Raw genomic sequence first — 9,232 nt, forward strand, 5'->3', positions numbered from 1 at the left:
AACCACAATAAATGATAAATATGTGAGTAATGATTATGTTAATTAGTTTAGTCACTTTACAATGTATACATATATCCAAACATTATTTTATATATCATAAATATTTACAATTTTAATTTGTCGATTAAAAAATACTGACAGCCTTTCCCAGGAATAGCTAAAATTACTCCTTCTCCATTTAAAAATTCCCTATAAGTAGGCGGTCTAATACCAAAAACCTAAACTTCAGCATTGAATGAGAATACTTTAGAGCTCTAAACATTTTAACTATTCTTCTCATTCATGTACAAATTTGTTAATCATAAGAAAAGGAATGCTAGGCCCCACCCCGCCCCTGCTCCGCGGCTGGTTTTCTCCGCGGGCACCTCGGGCGGGACCTTTAGATATGGAGAGTACTTGGGGGAACCCTGGCTGGGTGGGTGCGGCTCGCGCTCTGCCTGGCTTAGTGCTGTCGCTCTATGCGCGCTGCACGTGAAGGCGGCGCGCGCCCGGGACCGGGATTACCGCGCTCTCTGCGACGTGGGCACCGCCATTAGCTGTCCGCGCGTCTTCTCCTCCAGGTAGGGCAGGGGCTTCGGGCTGGTGGAGCACGTGCTGGGACAGGACAGCATCCTCAATCAATCCGATAACATATTCCCTTGCGTCTTGTACACAGTACAGTTGTTAGGTTGCCTGAGGACGCGCTGGGCCTCTGTCCTGCGGCTGCTGAGCTCCCTGCTGTCTCTCGCTGGTTCTGTCTACCTGGCCTGAATTCTGTTCTTCGTGCTCTATGATTTCTGCATCGTTTGCATCACCACCTATGCCATCAACGTGGGCCTGATGTGGCTCAGTTTCCGGAAGCTCCAAGAACCCCAGGGCAAGGCTAAGAGGTACTGAGCCCTCACCTCAAGCCAGGCTGGCCTCGTCTGCTTTGCTTTGGCACGTGAGCCTTGCCCAAGGAGGTATATCTGGGTCCCTAGAAGGCCCTAGATGCAGGGCCATCTAGAGTCCTCCCTCCCTCTGCCATACCCACACACGACAATGGACCAAATGTGCCACACGCTTGCTCTTTTTTCCACCCAGTGCCTCTGACTCTGTCCCCAAGGGCTGGTCTCCGAAGCTCTTGCCATTGCCCAGGGAGCGAAGGTTCTGAGCAATAAAATTTCTTAGTTAAAAAAAAAAAAAAAAAAAAAAAGGAATGCTAGTCTATAGAGAAAATAGCTAGAGGACACTTTTCCTGATTTATGTGTTTCCCTCCAATTGTCCAGTTGTTAATGCGCTATAAATAAGTTAGTCAGATTTATTAGTGTTTTTATTATTCGTGTTCTTGTTACGTTACAACACCAGAGAAGCAGCAGACAATTCTTTATCACAAGAAAAGCTTTTGTTTCCTTAATACATTTTAACTCCTTATTACAGATTACAAAGCCAAAAGGTTTGGTTTTCTTCCTCAAAATAGTATAACACCGTGCTGGTATAAAATTATATATGAAAACATTATGGGGGATTCAAAGACTTAGAAGAAGAGTTTGGGCAATAAAAAATGTCCAATGTGGTCTGAATATATATGCTAATTTTCATTGCTGGTCACCTTACAAAAGGAGTTCTGTCTATAACATTCAGTGCATTCACCTATAAAACAAACATTTGTTGGATATCAAAGACAAAATTTATCAAATTCTCCTAATTTTTATTGTAGATGTAAAACTGTAAGTTTGCAACATGCTCACAATTCAATTATGTGTCTTTCATTTTGTTAATCTGGCCTTAGTATCTGTATCCATGTGCAGTTTTATTATCAGAAACTTGAACAAATGTATGATACAGTATTTCCAAAAGTAACTGAAAACTATTTGTCTTAGGTGTGATGAATGCAAATTAATTCTCCCCTCCCTCAGGGTATTTAAGTATAGACTCTTTTACATAAATCATATATTAATATATACAATGTGAGTATCTTTGAAAAGTTCTAACATTGAATATGCAAAATTAAAACAAATCCAGCATTAAAATCAGTTACAAAACTTATACGAGTCACATGTTCAGGGATACTGGAATGAATGAGCTTATAGTCATCATCTCTGAACTAACATTTCATCTCTCCAAGCCAGTGTCTCAGACCAAGAACTTGATGATATATTTTCCCTCACTGAAGAATAGGGATATCTGTTTCACCTATTTCAAATTTTTTTAATGATGTTCATTAACTCTAGTGATTTTTCTCTTAAACTGTATCTTGGTATTGAATAAATGATACCCTATTGACATTACTCAGTCTGAGAATCTAATATTGCATACAAGTTGTTGTGTGTATTGATGTATTATATATTTTTCCTACTTAGAAAAGGGCCAGCACCTTTCATTATATTTACAAAAAGAGTTTAGTGATATATTGCACAGCATGGTGACTATAGTTAATAATAATGTATCGTATAATTCAAAATTGCTAAAACAGTAGATTTTAATTGTTCTCACTACAAAAAATGAGAAATAGGTGAGGTGATAGATATATTAATTATCTTGATTTAATTTTTCCACAATATATACATACATCAAAACATCAGAGTGTACCCATAAATATGTATATTATTCATCAATTAAAAATAAAATAGGCTGGGCACGGTGGCTCATGCCTGTATTCCCAGCACTTTGGGAGGCTGAGGTGGGTAGATCACTTGAGGTCAGGAGTTCGTGACCAGCCTGGCCAACATGGTGAAACCCTGTCTCTACTAAAAATACAAAAAAAAATTAGCCAGGAGTATTGGCACACACCTGTGATCCCAGCTACTTGGGAGGCTGAGACAGAAGAATCGCTTGAACCCAGGAGGCGGAGTTTACAGTGAGCCGAGATTGTGCCACTGCACTCTAGCCTAGGTGACAGAGCGAGAGTCCTTCTCAAAAAAAAAAAAAAATGAAATGTAGATGTCAGTTTAGGAACTAATACACACACACACACACACACATACACTTTATACATTGATTTAAGGTGTCTTCCACAGCCAGTGAAAGAAAACACAACTCAAACTGAACTGACCTAAATATTAAATCACTTTTTTTCCACATAACCGACAATAAAATTATACGTCAGGCTTCAGGTTTGGTTTAAGCGAATAACTTATGCTTCATTTACTTGAAATTATCTTGACTTTACCCATGCTCTTTCTCCATGTTTAGTCTGGTAGCAAGATGGCTGAGGCAGTTCTGGCCCCCACAAAAGCATGTAACAATTTGCAAAGGACGAGAGACAACCCTTGCATTCCAGTACTCCAAAAGACCATTTCCTCTCCTGATTATCCATTTATGTCACTTGTCCACTTTTGTCCAGTATCCCCTGTGTACTAATTAGCGTAAGCCAGTCAGGCTCATGTCACTGAGTCTTATGAGATCAGATTCTCCTGAAGTACATGAGATTATTAAATGTTTGATCTAAATCAAGATTCTGTCAGGATTTAGGTAGAGGAGAATGCATGTTATGAGACCTTCAACAATGACCACTACAATTGTACACTGCTGTATATTTTACTAGATTGATAATATTTAAGATGTTGATGGATGATTATCTACAGCAGGTTATGTGATAAAATTGTATTTTACAAGCTGTTCTGTTTTATGGCTATGAATGTGTATATATATCTCATTTTATTACAGTTCTATATCTTTAAAAAATGAAAAATTCACTGAATCAAAAAGAAAGGCAATATTTAATTAGAAATAAAATGAGTTCTAAATCTTTCATGAATGCATTCTGTGCAGGGAATTCTTAATGCTTTCCATTATTATGAGAGATAATATCAAGCCCAATTATTTCAAGTTAGGCTAAATCTTTCTACCTTGAATGTGCTGAGATAAAAGCTCTTCAATTTATAGGTATTTTACCTAGAGCATAGGCCTTGGTCTTTGAAATAATTTTCAGTGAAATTTATTTTTCATTATGCATTAAAGTTCTACTAAGTTTCTCACATGGGGCTTCCAATTTGGTTTGTCTTTACAAGGTTGGCTAGTTAAAAACAAAGTTTTGTTAGTTGCTCCTCTGTTTGTTCGCATATATATTTCTCTCCTCTTCCCATTTTGTATCACATGGGGTCTGACCCCAGGAGAAATACTTCTCCCAGATTCCTGAGTCAGCTGGTTTTAACTATAGTTTGCCAATTGGAGACACTATCAGAAGAAAGGAGAATTAAGGGAGAAGAAAGGGTATTTTTCACAATCTGCCAATGAGGCATGTTCAACACTAGCTGCTTCTCTATGGCTCCAGTTCCTACAGGAAATGATTCAAAATTCCTCCAGGAGATCCTGGTTACTGGGCTTTAGTAACCCCAGCCTCTTTATCTCTTCAGCAAAGGTGTTGTAGTAGCTTTTGAGATGGCTAATCTCTGATTTCCCTCATCATTTCCTGTTTGGTTTTTCAGCAATTCCTTCTCCTACATAATCAATTTCCAGTATTAAATTTCTTCTGTCTTAAGTATTCTGAAGGATCTCTGATTCCAGACTGGAACATAACTGATACATAATTATGCACAGTTTTATTTAATTTACCTGTACCTAACGCTCGATTATCTGTTTTCTGTCCCCACATTCCCAAATCTGAAATTGCTCTGACAACATTATTAATAGCATATGTATTGCCAAATCCAATGGGTATATTTTAGTTCACTGGATACTTCTGCTTTCTTTGACACCGCTGACTACTCTTTTTCATAAATTATTTATTTCATTTATTTCTACAGTGTTCTTTTTTGTTTCTACCCCCTAATCATTTTGCTTAATTCCTATCATGCTCAATTTTTAAAAACAATGTTGTTTTCTCACATCTTATTTTTATGCTCTACTTGGATGTATTTAGCTAACCTTAAGATTTTATGTTCCATTTAAATGCTGATGGTACCCAAATTAATTTTCCATCACTAAATGTATTCTTACATTTCCTAAGCATATAACTAGGCATTTGCTGTATAATTTCAAAAATCTAACTTATTACCTTATACTTTCCAGAAACACACACACAGAGACACTAAACCAAGCAACCAACCACAATATCCCTGCCCCTCTTCTGTTGATTATCTTGTTGATGTCACCATAATCCACCTAAACACCCAAGAAAAAAATATGGGGTTCATTACTGACCATTGTGTCTGCAGAGTCTTGCCTCATGGTATTCATGCTGTGTGTAGTCACCTCCCACCTGTATAACCAGCAAGATATTGCACAAATGATTTCGAGGCTAGATTGTAAAAAGGATTCCAGCTTATACCATTTCCTTCTTGAATCACAGGTTGTAGGCAAAGCCAGCTGCCATTTCATAAGAACACTCAGGCAACACTATGGAGCTGTTCATTGGCAAGGAAATTAGTTCTCCTGCCATAACCAGCAAGGAACTGAAGCTCTTGCTAACAGCTATGTGAATTAGTTATTTTGGAAGCAGATCCTCCAACTCCAGTCAAGCCAGCTGACATACAGCACTAGCTGACATCATGATTGCAACCATGTGAGAAGATTCGGGCCAGAGCCACCCAGGTAAGCTGCTCTAGAATCCAGACCTACAGAAACTGTACGGGATAATAAAAGTTTATTGTTGTTTCATAGCTGCTAAGTTTTGGGTAATTTACTAGGATAACCAATAGAACTATTCTGTTTCTCTTATTCTTTACTAATCACCAATTTCTGTCAATATTATTACCCAAATATTTCTGGAATCTACTCTTTCATCTTTAAACACTACTGTTCTGGTCATTGTCAACTCCAGCTTGAATTACTTCAGTGGCCCTCAAAATGATCTCTTGTTCCAGTGTGGTGTTTTGCAAATCCATCCTGCTATTCCACTCTCAAAGTGATTTATGTGGAATTCGAATTAACCAAGCTTCTTTTATACTTAAAAACCTTTAGTGGTTCTTTTTTCTTCAAAAGATAAAAGCAAAGTACTTGCCATGATGTAAAAAGTCTTAGGTAATCAGAAACCTTTTTTATTTTTTTCACTCCAGCTTTATTTCTTGCAACTTTTCAGCACTCATTTTTGTGCAATAGAAATACTGAACGCTTTAGACCTTGATAACCAGCAGCTTCATATCTATGTGTCATTTCTCCTGAGTTTGCTTTTTTTAGAACCCCCCCTGTCTTTTTCCTGACTAATTCATTATCAACTTTTGAGACCTAACTCAAAAATTATTTCCTCCAAGTAGACTTCCATAACTCCTGGAAGGCAGATTAACTATTCTCCTTTTGTTGACCTAAAGTACTATTCACATTCCTCTATCATAACACGTACTTTATCATAATAAAATTCCTTAAGCAGTGTTTTTTTCTGCTACTATGTGTGAAAGAACAAAGCTTCATATAGTTTTTGAATAGAAATCTACTGGTTGCATGCTTTATTTAGTTGTAGTCTGCAAGTCTCCAAATGGAACAGACAGACCTAGGAGACTGAGGTTTTCTGAACAACAGAAGTTTTATATATACATATATATATGAGAGAGATGAGATGACAGATAGACTTATATAGAAATAGAGATAAAGATAGTGTGGATCAAATTAATACAAGGCCAGTGGGTTATTTTATATACTAAGTGAGCAATTTACATTTCTGAAAGAAACATTTAATAAGTAAATAAAAAATATTTCTTGTAACAACCATGATTTGCCAGATTGCATTAATAAACTGTTGCATTTATAAATCTTCTTTTCTTTTACTACTTATTAAACATAGGGAGATTCTTTTTTTTTTTTTTCTTCCGAGATGGAATTTCACTCTCGTTGCCCAGGCTGTGGTGCAATGGCATGATCTCGACTCACTGCAACCTCCGCCTCCCAGGTTCAGGTGATTCTCCTGCCTCAGCCTCCGGAGTAGCTGGGATTACAGGCATGTGCCACCATGCCTGGCTGATTTTTTGTATTTTTAGTATAGACAGGGGTTTCTCCATGTTGATCAGGCTGGTCTCGAACTCCCGACCTCAGATGATCCTCCCGCCTCGGCCTCCCAAACTGCTGGGATTACAGGTGTGAGCCACCATGCCCGGCAACATAGGGAGATTCTTATAACTAATGCAATAGATTATGCATGGTTTGATCTTAAATACATTTATTTCTATGGTCTTTTCTTTTTAAACTTTTACTGTACATATTTAAGGTGTGCCACATGATGTTTTGATATACATGTAGATAGTGAAATGCTTACTATAGTGAAGCAAATTAACATATACATCACCTCACATAGTTTCCCATTTTTTTGTGTGGCAAGAGCACCTAAAATGTACTCTTTTTGCAAAAATCCCAAATACAATATAATATTATTAACTATAGTCTATGGTCCTCATATTATACATTAGATCTCTAGATGTGTTCATCCTATGTATCTACTACTTAGTGTCCTCCAACCTACATCTCCCCATTCTCTCCCCTTATGATTGCCCCCAGTAACCACTATTTTATTCTCTACCTCTTTGTACTTGCCTTTTTTGATAGCACTCTGACATAATCAGAATATATCATCTAAAATTTATGTTATTTTTGAATGAGATATGTAATAATATTTTTAGCATTTTAAGTTCAACAATAAATATAATTGTACTTTCCCATTTGCTTATCAGTTTAAAATAAACAATGCTTATGAGACTTGATGTCCAAAATGGTAACCACCTGAATTTCAGGGATCATGTGAATTATTTCTGTGCATTTAGTGCCTATAAAAATGCCTGGTCTTAACTAGACACCCTATACATATTGTTAGAACAGGAAAGAATTGGATCAAAAAGGACAATGATATTACTAATACATTAACACATTATATGTGGGCTAGCATGAGTAGATTATCATTCATTTAAGGTTTACTTGTGTTGTTATACAATTATTGAAAAAATACACATTAAGTAACTAAAATATCATATTTTAATAAATGGTACTCTGAATTTGACTTAGGTCTGCAAAAAATGTTAATGATATTGACCATGGTTGACGAAGACAGTTATTGATTTCACTTAAATGGCAGTTAGTGACATCAGTGTATAGAAGGTGAGAGAATAACCATAACTGTCTTAGTCCACTCCTGCTAGTATAACAAAATACCTGGGGCTGGGTAATTTATAAAGAACAGAAATTTATTTCTCACAGTTCTGGAGGCTGGAAGTACAAGAACAAGGGTGCCCACAGATTTGGTGTCTGGTAAGGGCTGCTCTCTGCTTCTGAGATAGCACCTTGTAGCTGTGCCCTCCAGAGGGGACAAATGCTGTGTACTTACATGGCAGAAAGAACATAAAAGTCAGGCAGCTCTCTGAAGACTGTTTTATAAGAGCACTAATTCATTCATGAGGGCGGAGCCATCATCACTTAATCATCTCCCAAAGGCATCTTTTAATACTATAATGTAAGTGATTCAATTTTAACATATGAATTTTGGGGGACATATTCAGAGACCATAGCAATAACTAATCCTATGAAACATTTTTCTAGAAGAAAAAAGATATATGCAAGTGCAGTCAGGCCATTAATTCAGAAAAATGTCTAAAATATTAAATAGGGTTGTTGGTTTATTTTCTTATTATTTTCAACCTTAAGATCTTGCTACTATAAGGGAAATATCATAGGTGTAGATGAAAGAAAAAACTGAGAGATACCTTCAATTGAGGGTGACAACTGACAAAGAGGGATAAATCAGATTTCAACAACTATGTCAAAAATTATTACAATTCGGATAATTCAGAAAGTAATTTAAACTCAGAAAAATTTAATAATTCAGGGTCAGGGAATACTGTTAATTTATAGCCATAAAATAAATCTATTTAATAATGTTTCTTCAGTCATTAATAAAAAGTAAAATTAGATTTAATATACTCTGTGTTATAAAGTAACTGAAAATCAAGAGAATGCAATGAAAAGAGTTTATTTCTGGAAAATGTTTAAGACTTAATCATGCAATGAGCTTATAAAAAATGTGTTTTTTATGCATTACATGATGTCCTAAGACATATAAAATATAAAATAAATTAAAATACATACATAATATACAATATTTATGTCAAAGATAAGATATATTTACCTGTTTTTCAAGAGCAAAACTTAAATTTGTAAATTATATAATCATATAAAAAAGATAAAGAATAACTAAAACCTGTATTTTTTACTGAATACTTTGCCATATTTGCTTTATATGTGTAATTTTTTATATAAAATATGCACAAATAAAGTTTTATCTTTCATGTCAGTCCAGTTTCTACCACAAAAAGTAACTCATATTATAGTTGGTATGCACCCATCCCATAAAAGC

The 9,232-nt window shown here is 36.0% G+C and overlaps 1 pseudogene; it reads left to right on the forward strand.

The window, feature by feature from the left end:
* Positions 1 to 231: 231 nt before the first annotated feature.
* LOC117977670 (vitamin K epoxide reductase complex subunit 1-like) lies at positions 232 to 1,542 on the forward strand (annotated as a pseudogene).
* Positions 1,543 to 9,232: the final 7,690 nt, after the last annotated feature.

The sequence above is a fragment of the Pan paniscus genome, chromosome X, assembly GCF_029289425.2.
Source record: "Pan paniscus chromosome X, NHGRI_mPanPan1-v2.0_pri, whole genome shotgun sequence".
Lineage (NCBI taxonomy): Eukaryota > Metazoa > Chordata > Mammalia > Primates > Hominidae > Pan > Pan paniscus.